The 21,534-nt window shown below is 46.8% G+C and overlaps 1 protein-coding gene across 2 annotated transcripts in view; it reads left to right on the top strand.

The window, feature by feature from the left end:
* LOC128689427 (uncharacterized) overlaps window positions 1–21,534 on the top strand; it is a 321,743-nt gene that overhangs the window by 228,423 nt on the left and 71,786 nt on the right. Inside the window, exon 1 of one of the 2 annotated variants that reach the window (XM_053777693.2) lies at window positions 18,110–18,402. The exons of the other annotated variant lie outside the window; for it this stretch is intronic. The gene's annotated coding sequence lies outside the window, so the exon portion shown is untranslated. Of the gene's footprint in view, window positions 1–18,109; window positions 18,403–21,534 lie in introns of those variants that run through there. 2 annotated transcript variants of the gene reach the window in all.

Raw genomic sequence — 21,534 nt, 5'->3', positions numbered from 1 at the left:
GTTGGAACCTGGCAGTGACGTTTGTTGGAACCTGGCAGTGAGGTTTGTTGGAACGTGGCAGTGAGGTTTGTTGGAACCTGGCAGTGAGGTTTGTTGGAACGTGGCAGTGAGGTTTGTTGGAACGTGGCAGTGAGGTTTGTTGGAACCTGGCAGTGACGTTTGTTGGAACCTGGCAGTGAGGTTTGTTGGAACGTGGCAGTGAGGTTTGTTGGAACGTGGCAGTGACGTTTGTTGAAACCTGGCAGTGACGTTTGTTGGAACCTGGCAGTGACGTTTGTTTGAACCTGGCAGTGACGTTTGTTGGAACCTGGCAGTGACGTTTGTTGGAACCTGGCAGTGAGGTTTGTTGGAACCTGGCAGTGACGTTTGTTTGAACCTGGCAGTGACGTTTGTTTGAACCTGGCAGTGAGGTTTGTTTGAACCTGGCAGTGACGTTTGTTTGAACCTGGCAGTGACGTTTGTTGGAACCTGGCAGTGAGGTTTGTTGGAACCTGGCAGTGAGGTTTGTTGGAACCTGGCAGTGAGGTTTGTTGGAACCTGGCAGTGAGGTTTGTTGGAACCTGGCAGTGACGTGTGCTAGATCTGGAACGCAATAGGATGGAAGGTAGTGAACACCTGGCTCGGTATGTGATCTCAGTAGACAGTAGCGGAGTCTAAACGGGTAGACATGAAGCCGCACCAGTTATACCTGTGAATATTTCCACCGAATCACGGTGTTGATTCACCTCCTGGTCATAGACCAGACCGTGAATCACGGCATTGATTCACCTCGTCATAGACCAGGCCGTGAATCACGGCGTTGACTCACCTCCTGGTCATAGACCAGGCCGTGAATCACGGCGTTGACTCACCTCCTGGTCATAGACCAGGCCGTGAATCACGGCGTTGACTCACCTCCTGGTCATAGACCAGGCCGTGAATCACGTCGTTGACTCACCTCCTGGTCATAGACCAGACCGTGAATCACGGCATTGATTCACCTCCTGGTCATAGACCAGGCCGTGAATCACGGCGTTGACTCACCTCCTGGTCACAGACCAGGCCGTGAATCACGGCGTTGACTCACCTCCTGGTCATAGACCAGACCGTGAATCACGGCATTGATTCACCTCCTGGTCATAGACCAGGCCGTGAATCACGGCGTTGACTCACCTCCTGGTCACAGACCAGGCCGTGAATCACGGCGTTGACTCACCTCCTGGTCATAGACCAGACCGTGAATCACGGCATTGATTCACCTCCTGGTCATAGACCAGGCCGTGAATCACGGCGTTGACTCACCTCCTGGTCATAGACCAGACCGTGAATCACGGCATTGATTCACCTCCTGGTCATAGACCAGGCCGTGAATCACGGCGTTGACTCACCTCCTGGTCATAGACCAGACCGTGAATCACGGCATTGATTCACCTCCTGGTCATAGACCAGGCCGTGAATCACGGCGTTGACTCACCTCCTGGTCATAGACCAGACCGTGAATCACGGCGTTGACTCACCTCCTGGTCATAGACCAGACCGTGAATCACGGCATTGATTCACCTCCTGGTCATAGACCAGGCCGTGAATCACGGCGTTGACTCACCTCCTGGTCATAGACTAGACCGTGAATCACGGCATTGATTCACCTCCTGGTCATAGACCAGGCCGTGAATCACGGCGTTTACTCATCTCCTGGTCATAGACCAGGCCTATAAAAAATAGCCGGAGAAATATTACAGGAATAAAAAAAAGCCTAGTAAAGGTGAAATTTGATTTCTAAACCTTCTCTCATCGTAAACTTTCAATGCTTGAAAAATAAAGCCAGCTAGTCTCGCCAGAGTGCAAAACATTTAACAGCCTTCAGTCTCAGACTCTTGCTGTGTTCTGAGGGAAGGCCCAAGAGCTGGCTCTCATGAGGTGAGCGCTACCCGTACACCTTCATACTGAGAGATACAAATTAATTTATCTCTTGAGTTGAATTCATTTGAACACAGGTTCACGAACGAGAACTTGAACACCGGCTCACGAACGAGAACTTGAACACCGGCTCACGAACGAGAACTTGAACACCGGCTCACGAACGAGAACTTGAACACCGGCTCACGAACGAGAACTTAAACACCGGCTCACGAACGAGAACTTGAACACCGGCTCACGAACGAGAACTTGAACACCAGCTCACGAACGAGAACTTGAACACCGGCTCACGAACGAGAACTTGAACACCGGCTCACGAACGAGAACTTGAACACCAGCTCACGAACGAGAACTTGAACACCGGCTCACGAACGAGAACTTGAACACCGGCTCACGAACGAGAACTTGAACACCGGCTCACGAACGAGAACTTGAACACAGTATGGAGACCCTAACAGCACTTAACCTATATTGTTTTCACTAAGTTTTACGTACTAAACTGTTTGGGTATTAAAATTTATGCAATAAGTTCGTGTAAACAGTTTAGTAATTAAAGTGGTTAAACAATAAACCGTTTACTGTTAACACTGATCTATTTACTCACTAAATAAATTTTAACTTGCCCGGACTCCATTTAAAATTACTTAATAGCCTAAACAATTATATTTTTTTTCGACTCTTTTATCATATATCAAGGCTGTGGTTCGTACGTGGGTTTGCGTGCTGTCGGCAGTAACAGCCTGGTTGATCAGGCCCTGATCCACCGCCAGTTCTGGTCATGGACCAGGGGGGCGGTGACCCCCGGAACACCCTCCAGGTAAGGCATTTTAAGGAAAATAAAATCCCGGACACCAGAAGCAAAATCCTAAAATTATTTGCAACAACTGTACTCACCTAATTATACTCACCTAATTGTGGTTGCAAGAGTCAAAACTCAGCTCCTGGCCCCGCCTCTTCACTGACTGCTACTAGGTCCTCTCTCTCCCTGCTCCATGAGCTTTATCATACCTCATCATAAAGCTATGTATGGTTCCTGCCTCCACTACCTCACTTGCTAGGCTGTTCCACTTCCTGACTGCTCTATGACTGAAGAAATACTTATTAACATGCCTTTGATTCATCCGAGTCTTCAACTTCCAGTTGTGACCCCTTATTTCTGTGTCCCATCTCTGTAACATCCTGTCTCTGTCCACCTTGTTTATTCCGCGCAGTATTTTGTATATCGTTATCATGTCTCCCCTAACCCTCCTGTCCTCCAGTGTCATCAGGCCGATTTCCCTTAACCTTTCTTCGTAGGACATTCCCCTTAGCTCTGGAACTAACCTTGTCGCAAACTTTTGCACTTTCTCTAATTTCTTGACGTGCTTGATCGTGTGGGTTCCAAACAGGTGCTGCATACTCCAGTATGGGCCTAACGTACACGGTGTACAATGTCTTGAACGATTCCTTACTAAGGTATCGGAACACTGTTCTCAGGTTTGCCAGGCGCCCATACGCTGGAGCAGTTATCTGGTTGATGTTTGCTTCCGGAGACTTGCTCGGTGTTATACTCGTCCCAAGATCTTTCTCCTTGAGTGAGGTTTGCAGTCTTTGGCCACCTAGCCTATACTCCGTCTGAGGTCTTCTTTGCCCTTCTCCGATCTTCATGACTTTGCATTTGGCAGGGCTAAATTCGAGAAGCCAGTTGCTGGACCAGGTGTCCAGCCTGTCCAGGTCTCTCAGAAGTCCTTCTTGATCCTCATCTGATTTAATTCTCCTCATTAACTTCACATCATCTTCTGAGTCTAACCCTTCCATCATGTCATTCACATATACTGTGTGATGTTGTGCAGCTGCCCACATGAAGGATGTGTGATGTTGCTGCTGTCCACATGAAGGACGTGTGGTGCTTTGAAGCCTGGTCGAGGACCTGGCGGCGGGGGCGTTGACCCCCTCGGACGAAACAACCTCCAGGTAGGTAGACAATGAACTGACAGCTTCGGCGGCAGAAAGCAAATTTAATTAGTTCAGTCCCGGAAAGTGTCAGTCCCGGGAAGTGTCAGTCCCGGAAAGTGTCAGTCCCGGAAAGTGTCAGTTCCGTGAAGTGTCAGTTCCATGAAGTTAGTGTCCCTCGACGGAGAAACTTTTATATAGAACAATTGTAAAACCTGTTCTTTCAGTAAGACCATGAAGGGGGGGGGGGACGAGGCGAGGGAGGGAGGACTGGTGTGGGAGTTGAGGGAGGGAGGGAGGAACTGGTGTGGGAGTGGAAGGGACGGAGGGAGGGAGGAAGGGGAAGAAGGACTGAGGGAGGGAGGGGAAGAAGGACTGAGGGAGGGAGGGAGAGAATGAAGGAGAGGGAAGGAGGGCGGCGGCAGTGGAAACATCCATAATTATGGCTAACAAAGGTATTTCCGTGATCATGATCGTGTGTGTGTGTGTGTGTGTGTGTGTGTGTGTGTGTTGTAGTCTACGGTTGCTGGGGCCTATTCTCAGATCCTGTACTTGCCTCTTAACTTGCCAGTCTTCACATACACTCCTCCTTAACTTAGTGGACTCTGTCGTACCTGTTTTTAAAAGTGTGTATGGAAGCTGCCTATCCCACTTTATCACAAGGATCATTCCACTTTCCGGCCACTCTGAGACTGAAGAAATACTTCACAACATCCTTGTGGCTCATCTGTTACTAACTTCCAGTGTTGTTCCAGAGTTCGTTTCTCGCCTCACTAACAGCCTGTTCCTGTCTGCCTTATCAGTTACCCTGAGTATTTTGTGTTAGGTCCTCCCTGGTCCTTCTGTCTTCCAAACATCGTTAACGAACACTTTCGTTAGTCTCACCTTGTAGCTCATACCCCTTAGCTCTGGAACAATCCTGAGTACATGCTTACGCACTTTCTCCTGTGAGTGAGATTACTCACAGACTTGCACTCATCCGTTTGCGAGGACCGAGATACGGCTCCTGGTCCCGCTTTTTTAACCTCAAAAAATTACCTGCATTAACCGGTTACTGGCCCGAAGGGCTTTTACTCTCAGATTTCAGAGAAGGAAGACCCTGGTGTTGATTTTCAAATCGTTCACATTTGATAGACTGTGAAAGCACGCATCTATTACATTCAGAAACAGATGCATGTAGGTAAAAGTATAAGAACTTCAAAGTTCAAAATATATTATTTCTTTCTTTCTGAAACAGCATCAAGATATTGTACATACTGTATTGTCAATACAGCTGAGGTCAACACAACAGAAATGCTTGCACTGCATACTTAAATGTATTGCAATACTTCACAGTTCGTCTGATTTTCAAGACGATGGTCATACCATCAGATTCCCCTTATTATTTTCTCTGAACTGATTCCGTATTTGTCGGTTTGGGACACTGCTATCTAGTTGAAGTTGATCCCCGTCCCTGCGGCGTGGAGCCGAAGATGGTACATTTGGATAGTCTGACTCGTTAAGATTAAGAATCAAACCTGGTGGTATCACCAAACCAAGAACTCCCGGAAAACCCTACCGAGAATTGCTGCAATCTCATATAACACAAGACTTGCCTGATGCAGAGTTACCACACGTGACCTAACACAAATGTTGAAGAATCTTTACCATGATAAAAGCAAATCTTTTGTGAGAACAAGTAAGTACTTGAGAGAGAAAATTAAAATATAAATTATTATACAGTACACCGAGCTGAGAGCAGACGAGAAAGTCAGGAAAGTAATCAGGAAACTAGACGAGAATACTTACTACTGAAGGTCACTACCAGAGGTCTTGCTACAGTCTGCATACGGAGGAGGTAGATGCTGCCACTTCCAGCACTGTAGATGATGTACTCAATGATGCTAATGAGGCAACTTATGAAACTGCAGAGAAAGTCTTACAGTGAAATGTTTACATTTATTAGAGAAGAGCTGTCAGTCTGGCTGTGATGCCTCTGACTGGTATCTGATCTAGACTGGTGGTGGGAATGAAGGATTCTGGGGGTCACTAAAGTGAAAGGTCTCAACACAAAAGTGTCCGGTGGCTCAGTTGGCAACGCATTCATCTCACACACTTGAGTATTCATGGGTCGATCCCCAGCATGGGTGAAAATTTTGGGCATGTTTCCTTACACCTACTCCTGCTCACCTAGCAATAAGTGGCAACATGGGTGTTAGTCGACTGTTGTGGATGGTTGTATACCTTAGTGCTGGGCTTTGGTGTGAGCTGAGGTAGGATAACATAAGAAGAACATAAGAAAGAAGGAACACTGCAACAGGCCTACTGACCCATGCGAGGCAGGTCCAAGTCTCCTACCGGCTTAAGCCAATGCCCCAACCTAGTCAGGTCAGGTCACATTCACTTAAGGAAGGAACACGGCATCAGACCTAGTAGCACAAGCTAGTCAGGTCCAACTCACACCCACCCACACCCACTCGTGTATTTATCTAACCTATTTTTAAAACTAGGCAACGTTTTAGCCTCTATAACTGTACTCGGGAGTTTGTTCCACTCATCCACAACTCTATTACCAAACCAGTGCTTTCCTATATCCTTCCTGAATCTAAATTTTTCCAACTTAAAACCATTGCTACGAGTCCTGTCTAGGCTAGATATTTTCAGCACGTTATTTACATCCCCTTTATTTATTCCTGTCTTCCATTTATACACCTCAGTCATATCCCCCCTAATTCTACGCCTTTCTAGAGAGTGCAGATTCAGGGCCCTCAGTCTATCCTCATAGGGAAGATTTCTGATACATGGGATCAACTTTGTCATCCTCCATTGTATGTTTTCCAGAACATTTATATCCATTCTGTAATACAGTGACCAAAACTGTGCAGCATAATCTAAATGAGGCCTCACCAAGGATATATAGAGTTGAAGAACAACCTGAGGACTCCTATTATTTATGCTTCTTGATATGAAGCCAAGGATTCTGTTATCTTTATTGCGAACACTTACGCACTGTTGTCTTGGTTTCAGATTACTGCTAACCAGAACTCCTAAATCTTTTTCGCAATCCATAACATTAAGATCTACATTATTTAGTTTATATGTGGCATGGTTATTTTCCTGTCCAACATTTAGAACTTTGCATTTGTCTATATTAAACTGCATCTGCCACTTCTCCGACCACTGCATCAGTCTATTCAAATCTTCCTGGAGTGCTCGAATGTCCTCGTCAGAATGAATTCGACGGCCTATTTTGGTGTCATCGACAAACTTGCGTGTGTCGCTCTTTATGCCCTCATCAATGTCGTTTATGCAGATTGTGAACAACAGGGGGCCCAACACTGACCCCTGTGGAACACCGCTCGTGACGCTTCCCCACTCTGATTTCTCCCCATTTATGCAAACTCTCTGCTGCCTATTTGCCAACCATGCCTCTATCCAGGAAAAAATTTCTCCTCCTATTCCATGTGCTTTAATTTTCCTCAATAGTCTCTGATCATGGTAATGAATATCATATTCATTACCATGATCTACCTCCTCAAATACCTTAGTGAAAAAAGTTAATAAATTCGTAAGGCAGGAACGCCCCTTTGTAAAACCATGCTGAGATTCGTTGATTAATTTATGCTTTTCAAGGTCGTTACGAATTGCATCGGCAATTATTGATTCCATAAATTTTCCCACTATGGAGGTTAAGCTTATTGGTCTATAGTTCGAAGCTGAGGACCTCTCACCTGCTTTGAAAATAGGTATCACATTTGCCACTTTCCACTTATCTTGCACCATGCCAGTCTGTAGTGGAATGTTGAAAAGATTAGCCAAAGGTTTGCTAAGCTCCTCTTTACATTCCTTTAGAACCCTTGCATGCAGTTCATCAGGGCCTGAGGATTTGTTAGGTTTTAATTTATCTATTTGCCTAAGAACCATGTCACTTGTGATCCTAATCGTGCATAGTTTATCATCATCCTGTTCTACATAATTTATTATTTCGGGAATATCGCTAGTATATTCCTGTGTAAAAACTGAGAGGAAGTATGTGTTAAAAATTCTACACATTTCCTTATCACTGTCCGTGAGCTGATCCGAGTAACTTTTGAGTGGGCCTATCTTGTCCCTGATCTTACTTCTGTATACCTGAAAGAATCCTTTTGGGTTAGTCTTCGATTCTCTTGCAACTTTAAGCTCATAATCTCTTTTTGCTTTTTTTATTCCCTTTTTTATTTCTCTTAGATTGTAACGTTTATTTCTCTTAGATTGTGACGTTTATTGGCAAAGAAAAGAACATCCGTAGTAAGGTAGACGAGTTTGGAAGAGCACTTCACATTTTTTTTCTTTGCAGTGAACCTGTAAAAGCACGTCATGTAGAATTGTAGATTATGAAGCCAGGCAGGAGCGAGGACAGACGATGCATCACTGACAAGAGACACTGTCAAGAATGAAATTGTCACACATTGCCACGTAACATATTAGAACCAGAACACTGACCCGGTTCCTTCAGACTTTGATGATAGGCACTCCCAAATGTGCAAATTTGTTTCAGTGGAGCATCTTGCCAACTTCTTTAGCCAGGAGTTAGACTAAATAAATTGGTTTAACATATGTCTACCATAGGGTTGTCTGACACAGGGTTGTTTAACCTTTATTACCTTGTCTACCAGAAACTAAATTTATTCTAAACCACTCAACCCATTTTGATAGCCAAAAAAAAAAAAAAAGACTGAACATCTGAAATATATTGAATTCACATTTCATTGTAAATTTGTAGAGCCAGTCTCACAGTAATAAAAAAAATTGTATATGTTAACAATGTATAAAAATAAATTGTTTATTAGGGTAAAATTAACAAAACATGTGACTGACTTAATTTTAATACTAAGACTTGAGAGAGACTTCTTGGTTTTGCATTTTGCTCATGAGCAGTTTGAAGCAGCGAGCTTCAGCTCTGAGCCATCAGAAGCGTAAATGGTCTGACCATGACCTTGGCTCATTATTTATTGTCCTTGATCCGTAATATAGTCCATAATTTATCGTCAGTGTAATTATTAAATAGAATTAATAAAATATTAGTTTACCAAAGATAAGTATAAAATATTGTTTATCCTCGGAGCGTTCATGGAACCCAACTGAGGCTTCACCCTCCCCCGGGAGCGTTCATGGAACCCAACTGAGGCTTCACCCTCCCCCGGGAGCGTTCATGGAACCCAACTGAGGCTTCACCCTCCCCCGGGAGCGTTCATGGAACCCAACTGAGGCTTCACCCTCCCCCGGGAGCGTTCATGGAACCCAACTGAGGCTTCACCCTCCCCCGGGAGCGTTCATGGAACCCAACTGAGGCTTCACCCTCCCCCGGGAGCATTCATGGAACCCAACTGAGGCTTCACCCTCCCCCGGGAGCGTTCATGGAACCCAACTGAGGCTTCACCCTCCCCCGGGAGCGTTCATGGAACCCAACTGAGGCTTCACCCTCCCCCGAGAGCGTTCATGGAACCCAACTGAGGCTTCACCCTCCCCCGGGAGCGTTCATGGAACCCAACTGAGGCTTCACCCTCCCCCGGGAGCGTTCATGGAACCCAACTGAGGCTTCACCCTCCCCCGGGAGCGTTCATGGAACCCAACTGAGGCTTCACCCTCCCCCGGGAGCGTTCATGGAACCCAACTGAGGCTTCACCCTCCCCCGGGAGCGTTCATGGAACCCAACTGAGGCTTCACCCTCCCCCGGGAGCGTTCATGGAACCCAACTGAGGCTTCACCCTCCCCCGGGAGCGTTCATAGAACCCAACTGAGGCTTCACCCTCCCCCGGGAGCGTTCATGGAACCCAACTGAGGCTTCACCCTCCCCCGGGAGCGTTCATGGAACCCAACTGAGGCTTCACCCTCCCCCGGGAGCGTTCATGGAACCCAACTGAGGCTTCACCCTCCCCCGGGAGCGTTCATGGAACCCAACTGAGGCTTCACCCTCCCCCGGGAGCGTTCATGGAACCCAACTGAGGCTTCACCCTCCCCCGGGAGCGTTCATGGAACCCAACTGAGGCTTCACCCTGCCCCGGGAGCGCTCATGGAACCCAACTGAGGCTTCACCCTCCCCCGGGAGCGCTCATGGAACCCAACTGAGGCTTCACCCTCCCCCGGGAGCGCTCATGGAACCCAACTGAGGCTTCACCCTCCCCCGGGAGCGTTCATGGAACCCAACTGAGGCTTCACCCTCCCCCGGGAGCGTTCATGGAACCCAACTGAGGCTTCACCCTCCCCCGGGAGCGTTCATGGAACCCAACTGAGGCTTCACCCTCCCCCGGGAGCGTTCATGGAACCCAACTGAGGCTTCACCCTCCCCCGGGAGCGTTCATGGAACCCATCTGAGGCTTCACCCTCCCCCGGGAGCGTTCATGGAACCCAACTGAGGCTTCACCCTCCCCCGGGAGCGTTCATGGAACCCAACTGAGGCTTCACCCTCCCCCGGGAGCGTTCATGGAACCCAACTGAGGCTTCACCCTTCCCCAGGAGCGTTCATGGACCCCAACTGAGGCTTCACCCTCCCCCGGGAGCGTTCATGGAACCCAACTGAGGCTTCACGCTCCCCCGGGAGCGTTCATGGAACCCAACTGAGGCCTCACCCTCCCCCGGGAGCGTTCATGGAACCCAACTGAGGCCTCACCCTCCCCCGGGAGCGTTCATGGAACCCAACTGAGGCTTCACCCTCCCCCGGGAGCGTTCATGGAACCCAACTGAGGCTTCACCCTCCCCCGGGAGCGTTCATGGAACCCAACTGAGGCTTCACCCTCCCCCGGGAGCGTTCATGGAACCCAACTGAGGCTTCACCCTCCCCCGGGAGCGTTCATGGAACCCATCTGAGGCTTCACCCTCCCCCGGGAGCGTTCATGGAACCCAACTGAGGCTTCACCCTCCCCCGGGAGCGTTCATGGAACCCAACTGAGGCTTCACCCTCCCCCGGGAGCGTTCATGGAACCCAACTGAGGCTTCACCCTCCCCCGGGAGCGTTCATGGAACCCATCTGAGGCTTCACCCTCCCCCGGGAGCGTTCATGGAACCCAACTGAGGCTTCACCCTCCCCCGGGAGCGTTCATGGAACCCAACTGAGGCTTCACCCACCCCCGGGAGCATTCATGAAACCCAACTGAGGCTTCACCCTCCCCCGTGAGCGTTCATGGAACCCAACTGAGGCTTCACCCTCCCCCGGGAGCGTTCATGGAACCCAACTGAGGCTTCACCCTCCCCCGGGAGCGTTCATGGAACCCAACTGAGGCTTCACCCTCCCCCGGGAGCGTTCATGGAACCCAACTGAGGCTTCACTCACCCCCGAGAGACTACCCTGGACTAACATTTTCTACCAACACCCGGGAGACTACCCTGGACTAACATCTACCAACCCCCGGGAGACTACCCTGGACTAACATCTTCTACCAACCCCCGGGAGACTACCCTGGACTAACATCTTCTACCAACCCCCGGGAGACCACCCTGGACTAACATCTTCTACCAAGCCCCGGGAGACCACCCTGGACTAACATCTTCTACCAAGCCCCGGGAGACCACCCTGGACTAACATCTTCTACCAACCCCCGGGAGACCACCCTGGACTAACATCTTCTACCAACCCCCGGGAGACCACCCTGGACTAACATCTTCTACCAACCCCCGGGAGACCACCCTGGACTAACATCTTCTACCAAGCCCCGGGAGACCACCCTGGACTAACATCTACCAACCCCCGGGAGACCACCCTGGACTAACATCTTCTACCAAGCCCCGGGAGACCACCCTGGACTAACATCTACCAACCCCCGGGAGACCACCCTGGACTGACATCTTCTACCAACCCCCGGGAGACCACCCTGGACTAACATCTTCTACCAACCCCCGGGAGACTACCCTGGACTAACATCTTCTACCAGCCCCCGAGAGACTACCCTGGACTAACATCTACCAACCCCCGGGAGACTACCCGGGACTAACATCTTCTACCAACCCCCGGGAGACTACCCTGGACTTACATCTTCCACCAACCCCCGGGAGACCGCCCTGGACTAACACACCTTCCACCAACCCCCGGGAGACTACCCTGGACTAACATCTTCCACCAACCCCCGGGAGACCACCCTGGACTAACACACCTTCCACCAACCCCCGGGAGACCACCCTGGACTAACACACCTTCCACCAACCCCCGTGAGACCACCCTGGACTAACACACCTTCCACCAACCCCCGGGAGACTACCCTGGTCTAACATCTTCCACCAACCCCCGGGAGACCACCCTGGACTAACACACCTTCCATCAACCCCCGGGAGACCACCCTGGACTAACACACCTTCCACCAACCCCCGGGAGACCACCCTGGACTAACACACCTTCCACCAACCCCCAGGAGACTACCCTGGACTAACATCTTCCACCAACCCCCGGGAGACCACCCTGGACTAACACACCTTCCACTAACCCCCGGGAGACCACCCTGGACTAACACACCTTCCACCAACCCCCGGGAGACCACCCTGGACTAACACACCTTCCACCAACCCCCGGGAGACTACCCTGGACTAACATCTTCCACCAACCCCCGGGAGACCACCCTGGACTAACACACCTTCCACCAACCCCCGGGAGACCACCCTGGACTAACACACCTTCCACCAACCCCCGGGAGACCACCCTGGACTAACACAACTTCCACCAACCCCCGGGAGACCACCCTGGACTAACACAACTTCCACCAACCCCCGGGAGACCACCCTGGACTAACACAACTTCCACCAACCCCCGGGAGACCACCCTGGACTAACACATCTTCCACCAACCCCCGGGAGACCACCCTGGACTAACACACCTTCCACCAACCCCCGGGAGACCACCCTGGACTAACACACCTTCCACCAACCCCCGGGAGACCACCCTGGACTAACACAACTTCCACCAACCCCCGGGAGACCACCCTGGACTAACACAACTTCCACCAACCCCCGGGAGACCACCCTGGACTAACACAACTTCCACCAACCCCCGGGAGACCACCCTGGACTAACACATCTTCCACCAACCCCCGGGAGACCACCCTGGACTAACACATCTTCCACCAACCCCCGGGAGACCACCCTGGACTAACACATCTCTCACCCACCCCCTTTTATACATCCTGAAGGACAACACATCACCCACTCTTCCTTATACTTCCTAAAATCTAACATATCTTCTGCCAGATCTTTACGATCATAGATATTTTTTTTTTTAATTATCTGATCTCTTTAAGTGATTGTAGGCAACTCGCCCCCCTTCCCACACTACTCTTAATAAACGTGTTGTTTGCAACTACCTGAGGTGTTTACCCCGCTGCCACACATTACCTTCACTCATGTACTTAGCTTGTTGTTGGTAAAGTGGTAACACCATTAGCTTGGCTTGGTTCGATTCCAGCACAAGTATAACATTGGCCATGTTTTCCTAAATGTTGCCCTTGCTCACCTCAGCAGCAAGCAGTTACCTGGGTGGTAGCACGCTGTTGTGGGTCGCATCCTGGGGAAGAGGATCAAAGGACCTAATAATTGAGGGTTAAGAAGTAATCAAAGTTTGCCCGAAATGCCTAGCCTTGCTAGGTGTTCTAGTGACCCTCTCTGTAATTAGTATTTTATTACATGTAAACCACACAATAACCAAAATCTGTAAACCCCGCATTAACCAGGCATGGGAGCTTTCATGGATTATCTTGGGCTATTAATAATGCGGGTTTAATAATTTTTTTTCTTCTGCTTTTATATACGTGTATTTAAATTAAAGTAACGTAAAAGAATGAACTAACGACTTCGGTCGTTCAGAAACTGATGCATTGCGATGCGTAAGAAAACCGTGTAATGTGAAGCTGGGTTGGTGTGCTGCTGAGACTGTGGGAGGGGCGAGTGTTGTGGGTCAGAAGACAGTGAGGTTCTCTCATGTGGCTTCCAGCAGGAAGGTGTCAACACTGATCTTTCTCACACCTTAACGTTACGTATCGTAGCCAGGTTCTTGTACACTTCAGGTAAATATCACACGCACAGAAATCCCACTACACACGCAAATCCAACCAACCCCCTTCACACACACACACACACACACACACACACACACACACACACACACACACACACACACACACACACACACACACACACACACACACACATACATACTACACGCACATACTACATACACAAACACTACACACACACTACACACACACACACACTACACACACTACACACACACACACACACACACACACTACACACACACACACACACACACACACACACACACATACATACATACACACACAAACACACACACACACACACACACACACACACTACACCCACACTATACACACACACTACACACACACTACACACACAGTTCACACACACTTCACACACACTACACACACACTACACACACACTTCACACACACTACACACACACTTCACACACACTACACACACACTTCACACACACTACACACACACTACACACACACTTCACACACACTACACACACACTACACACACACTTCACACACACTTCACACACACTACACACACACTACACACACACTACACACACACTTCACACACACTTCACACACACTACACACACACTACACACACACTTCACACACACTACACACACACTACACACACTTCACACACACTTCACACACACTACACACACACTTCACACACACTTCACACACACTACACACACACTTCACACACACTTCACACACACTACACACACACTACACACACACACACACACACACACACACACACACACACACACACACACACACACACACACACACACACACACACACACACACACACTACACACACACTACACACACACACACACACACACACAGACAGACACACACACACACACACACAGACACACACACACACACACACACTACACACACACTACACACACACTACACACATACCATGCTTGATTCTATCGTCGTGATGTGTATAATAACCTAGATAATTTTTGTTAGATAAAAGGACACAAGTGCATCTAATGCGACATCTTATTATGACAACGTATCGCTCTCCAGGAACTTTATCAAGCCTGGAGAGCGAAACGTTGCCACGATAAAATGTCGCATTAGTTGCACTTGTGTCCTTTTACCTAATATATTGTGGGTAATTCTACCAACATTACAAGATAATTCTTGTTTCTCCATCTTTTCGACTCAACAAACGTGGGGAAGGGAATCTCTCAAGTATTTTCTTCAGTAGTGAACCTGATGGAAGGCTCCACCGAAAAGGTACTTATATATGGAGTCTTAAAACGAAAAAAAAAAGTTGAAATTGACACACCATTCAACTTTTTTCGTCAACGAAATCTTATGCAGGCGTGGTTAATTGAGTGGATCGTGAATTTTCACGCGGAGATTAATGGCTTGGGCGGCGGGCACCTTGGTTAACAAGGACATCACGTCCAAACTGACTATTACGTCACGTCGAAATTTCAGTAACTTATTGCTTATCCATGTATCCTTGATTCTGTTGATCTCCGGTGTGTTTCAGGTGGGTTGTGGAAGGTGTTTAGTTAATGGACTAGCAAGTTGATGTGGAGCACTGCCAATGTCTGGGGTGATAGGTGTCTGGCATCCCAGTAAAACTATTTGCGCTGCACCCGTAGTTTGATGCGCCTTGCCTCAACTCGTCCTGCAAATAGTAAGTTGGTTTTCGCACGCATTACAGTGCGGAAATTTCTGCACTTTCTAAACCAAGATTAAAAACGGTTATTGAAGTTGAGGTTGCCATAACCAGTATTGACGTATATTTGGGACTAAGTGGAGAGTGCGGTGTTTGTGGTAGTAGTTACTTCCCTGAGCTGACTTCCAAGTCACCAATAATGACATTACACAACTTGGCTGTGGCTTAATGTCTGGCAGTGGTGGGAAGGGAACCTTGTTCTGCTTAAATTGTGTGAGCAATACTGAGAACTACATTGACTGCCATGTAATTGCAAAACGGCGACTTCTCAGAGAAGCTCAGTCAGTATAGTTGAGTATTTCCAATTGCCAGGTTGCCAGTTCTGTCTAAAGTGCTTACATAATTTATTGCTTTCTTGGGCGAGAACCTCGTGGCGAAGTTGTCCTGAGGCACTTTTCTGCTGTATGAGGCACTTTTCTGCTGTATGTTAAAATTGTTTTTAGGCACTGTCACATTTCAGGTACTGTAATTTAACTAGCTGACATTATTCTCACCTCTTCTCGTACCCCAGTAATGACATCTCTCTCCCGTGAGGGGTGCGTGCACCCCAGGTTAAGAAACAATGGCTTAGCCTTAGAGGAACAAGAGCTGCATTTGATCACACTGTTAGTGGTGAGTGTCAATTTTAAAGAACTTATAATTCACACAGCAGCTGGGTCCCTTATTACCTAGGATAGTTACCAATCTTATTTTAGCCTTCACGGTCGAGTGGTTAGTGATTAGCATTAAGGAGAAGCTTTCTAACTCGCCTGCAGAGAAAACCAACATTGTTGTATATAAGTAACGTTGCATTTTTAGTGGTATTTAGTTATGCCATACAACCAACATTCTCTCAGAAGTATGAGTTGCTTGTCTGGTGTATTAACAAACATATCATTGGGTGTTTTATTCAGTGAGCGAGATGCTCACATCCAACACGCCATGTAAACAAAATGAGAGGTGCTCCAAGCAGTTTAAATGTGGCTGCCAAGAAGTGCTTGGCAAGTTTATTTTTGTGTGGTGAGTGCTTGCTGCACGATGATGTGCTGCTGCTTGCACTGCTTGTCTTAAGTGCTTGTATGATGTATGATATATATGCGGTAGTTGCTTGAGAATGAGTCAATGAATGAATGCATGAATTAAGGGAGTAAGGAGAGGGTAGACGGGAGGAGTTTGGTATACAAGTAATGATTACATTTATTTGTAACCACAGAGGCTGGTTTAAAAAGACACTTGTGCAAGCATATGTATCAATTATCGTTTACCACAAACAGCTGTTTGGTCAGTTATGCATAAACCATATTGGCCTTGTTTCTTGCCAGAGAGTCTGTACCTTGTTAAAACCATAATCAGTGTGGGCGAATACTATCCTCTTATGGATAATGTCTTTTAAAAAAGTGATTTCTCCAAGCACCCGATATATTGTATGAAAATTGGGATGGAAAGTCCTTCAGTCTATTGTCTGGGAAGATACCATGAATTTATTTCCGAAGATTTCCTTGATTTACAATGTTATAATTGCACTGAACGTCTCAAAAGTACTTTCACAAGCTAACACCAGAGTCGCCATCGCTTCTAGCACTTCAATAAAGGATATAACCAGGACAAAATCCAAGCACCACGAACCAGTCAATGCAGGAGTTTACACTATACCCTGTGGAGGCTGTGACAAGATTTACGTAGGTGAAACAGCCAGAAACCTCGACACCCGCCTCAATGAACACATTTACGCATGTAGGAACGGTAACTTGAACAACGCCTGTGTACAACACCGAAATTCCACCAATCATCTCATGAAATTCAGAGACGCCCAATTAGTGATCAAAGAAACTAATTTCCGCAGACACAAGTGCCTCGAATCAGCACTGATCGCTGTTTCGAATACAATTAAACAAAACAACGGCAGCTTCACCATCTCCGAAGTCTTAGCAAGAATCCTCCTGAAAACAGTAAACCCTGCCATCACATAGTCTCTCCTGTTATACTACACAAAGCACAGAGAGTGAACACTGAAACAAGCTGCCTCATTCCAGTCTATATTTGTCCAACCTATTTTTATGTTACCCAAGTAATAGCTTTTATATCCTTTTACTCATGTACGAATTAATTGCTCTACCATTTTGTATTACTTTTGTCACTACCACTACTACTACTACTACTACTACCACTAGTGAACATCGAAATGTTACCTCACTAGTATTACACCTCACTCTGAGCCTTTATATACCCTCTGTGTCCATGTATTGTTTGTAATGGCTTGATAAAGCTCCTGGAGAGCGAAACGTTGCCACAATAAATGTCACATTAGTTGCACTTGTGTCCTTTTACTTTACATATTGTCGGTAATTCTACCAACTTTATTACAATGTTATAACTTGACGGGAGGATTTCCCATATCCATGCAACAATTTTGTGCAGAGAATCACCCGTTGAAAACCAATTTGGAGAGCTAGTGGTGTGTTGTCAGTCAGTAAACAGGAAACTATCTGGTGATGCAGGTCTTCGCCAGATAACCAGCTCAGCGTTTAGGCAACCCCTGCCCCACCAGAGCTAGTGTGTGGTGGGACCTCTCAGGAGCAGCATCCTTCACATTAGTGGTCAGGCGTGTGTGTGTGTCAGTCATATTGTTTACCTCTCGCGAGTCCCGCCAAAAAAAAAAAAATCAAAACATTGAAGAATTTTCAGATGACTGATATCTGCTGTGCTGTGGGTTGTCCAAACAGAAGATAGTAGAGACTATTGATAGCATTCTGGTCAAGAAAGATTGTTGAAGAAACGGTTGAACATCGCTCATGAGACTAACTCTGCCAACATTACATTCACCGATGTAACCAGCATTTTTTACCTCGGGTAAGTAACTACTGGTAGGCAGTCATAAAAATTTACCACACCTTAGAGGTGTTCTTGATCTAATAACCGGACATATTCTCTCTTGCTTGGATCGAAAGACAATAAATACTACTACAGTGCATACATGCAGGAACAAAATATGCGCCTTGTAACTAAGATGGACAACATTTACCCGAAAATAAGCAGTAGAGGTAGTAATATCTGTAGATAATTATTGATATTAAGATAGTTTGCGCCACATTAACACACTGCACATTCCGATTCTGCATTTTATAGTGATTTACAAGCCGCAATTTATTTAGTAACATTAAAAAATGCAAAATAATCGTCTTTCCAAAGCTTTTCTTATATGGTGGCACACATCACTGCAATGAATTGGGAAAAAAATCTGGAGGGCGCCTTGATGCCTGTAAAAAAGCTCGTGATTCGAGAAATCGGAGCCAGTCTACCAGTTCTTTTCTAGGTATGTATCTTGGTGCTAGTGAAGGGCTGTTCTCGCTCATTTTTCACCATGTCTTAAAAAAATAAAAATAGGAAAGACTCCCAATTACATTTGAGGTCAGTGACCCAGAGGACCTGACTCGAAATCAATATTTCTGGGAGTTTTATTTTTCTGACGTCTGGATACCCCATCTCCGCCGGTCCATGTATCCTGTGTCATTGTAATCTTTGTCCACACATACGCTCATATATCCTTTCCAGCTGGTTACACCTGTAGTGGTGCAGATGTGTGGGTGGGGGTGCCTAGCACAGCCATTTGTGGACAAAAACTCAGAGTACGAAGAGCAGGTAAGTGAAGACCCATGTACAACAATTGGGTGTCTTTATTTCGAAACGTTTCGCCTACACTTAAAGATACCCAACTATTACACATGTGTCTTACCTATTAATCTTCGGTACTGTATACCATTATCATATTCATAAAGAGTAGGTCTTTGTTGAACAACGTTAAGATCTGCGCTGAGCTTCGATCTTACAAAGCTCAACTTAGAACGAAACTGTCCAAATACGAGGCTTGTCGTGCGTACTTAGTGTCCACACCTGCACATATGTGTAGTATCATTGCATGTTTGCGCTCTCCTACCTTAGCATAAGCAAGCGCTTGTTGAGAACTTATCTTTACGATAACAGTCAGGGTATCGTAAGATCCACGACCAGGTGGTATCTCTTTTGTTACTATATGTTTAATTTAGCTGATGCTTAACCAGTCATCGTCATAAAATCCAGTGTCTCGAGGCAATGTTTCCTGACAAATAAACCACTGCTCAGTAAGTCTCCTATATTACCATGATTATCCTCTATCCTACTACCATAATTCCCCTCCCCCCCCAAGGTTCCTTGGTGCTGGTGAGGGGCTCTTGATCTAGGGAATTGGATCTGTGCTCCAGTTCCCTGAATTGAGCTTGAATACCTTCCATCTCCTCCCCCCACAGGCGCTGTATGATCCCTACGGGTTTAGCGCTCCCCCATGAATATAATAATACACTCTGAAGGAGGGGTGTTAATGTTGCAGTTTTATAACTGTAGTGTAGGCATGCCTCTGGCAAGACAGTGATGGAGTGAATGATGGTGAAAGTTTTTCTTTTTCGGGCCGCCCTACCTCGGTGGGAGACGGCCGATGTGTTAATAAAAAGAATCATACCATAATTCCTAATCTTAACATCATTATATACCTCCATCTCGCCATCTTACCATAGATATATTCCCTATCTTACAGTGAGCATATCCCTGGTATTGCCATATATGTATATCCTCCATATTAACATTAACTTATCTTATATTGCTATGAATATATCTGGTGTCTTGCTGTGAATATATCCTCTGTCTTGCAGTGAAGAGAGGTAGCTGTGTGCACAGGTACACCTGTGTTGTTGCAACAGTGCCCTCCAGTGCAACCCAACAGCCTTTCATTGTTCATTGAGGCAACATTTGATCTTAACACACGTAGGTTGGTTCACTGTAACACGTAGGTTGGTTCACTATAACACGTAGGTTGGTTCACTATAACACGTAGGTTGGTTCACTGTAGCACGTAGGTTGGTTCACTATAACACGTAGGTTGGTTCACTATAACACGTAGGTTGGTTCACTGTAGCACGTAGGTTGGTTCACTATAACACGTAGGTTGGTTCACTGTAGCACGTGGGTTGGTTCACTATAACACGTAGGTTGGTTCACTGTAGCACGTGGGTTGGTTCACTATAACACGTAGGTTGGTTCACTGTAGCACGTAGGTTGGTTCACCATAACACGTAGGTTGTCTCACGGTAACACGTAGGTTGGTTCACGGTAACACGTAGGTTGGTTCACGGTAACACGTAGGTTGGTTCACGGTAACACGTAGGTTGGCTCACGGTAACACGTAGGTTGGTTCACTATAACACGTAGGTTGGTTCACTGTAGCACGTGGGTTGGTTCACTATAACACGTAGGTTGGTTCACTGTAGCACGTAGGTTGGTTCACCATAACACGTAGGTTGGTTCACTGTAACACGTAGGTTGGTTGGAAATATACACATATGCAGTATAATGTGATCCTTTATTGACTACGTTTCGCCCACACAGTGGGCTTTTTCAAGTCACAAACAGTTCTGTTTGTGACTTGAAAAAGCCCACTGTGTGGGCGAAACGTAGTCAATAAAGGATCACATTATACTGCATATGTGTTTATATTTCCATTGTGTCGGTATTTTATACCATTTTTCAACGTAGGTTGGTTCACTGTAACACATAGGTTGGTTCACTGTAACACGTAGGTTGGTTCACTGTAACACGTAGGTTGGTTCACTATAACACGTAGGTTGGTTCACTATAACACGTAGGTTGGTTCACTATAACACGTAGGTTGGTTCACGGTAACACGTAGGTTCGTTCACTATAACACGTAGGTTGGTTCACTGTACCACGTAGGTTGGTTCACTATAACACGTAGGTTGGTTCACGGTAACACGTAGGTTGGTTCACTATAACACGTAGGTTCACTGTAACACGTAGGTTGGTTCATCATAACACACGATGGTTAGTCCACCTTAACACACGATGATTGGTCCATCATAACACACGATGATTGGTCCACCATAACACACGATGGTTGGTCCACCATAACACACGATGGTTGGTCCACCATAACAC

Source organism: Cherax quadricarinatus, chromosome 18 (assembly GCF_038502225.1).
Source record: "Cherax quadricarinatus isolate ZL_2023a chromosome 18, ASM3850222v1, whole genome shotgun sequence".
Lineage (NCBI taxonomy): Eukaryota > Metazoa > Arthropoda > Malacostraca > Decapoda > Parastacidae > Cherax > Cherax quadricarinatus.
Note: the sequence above shows the minus strand (reverse complement) of the source record. Positions and strands in the feature narration are given on the sequence as shown.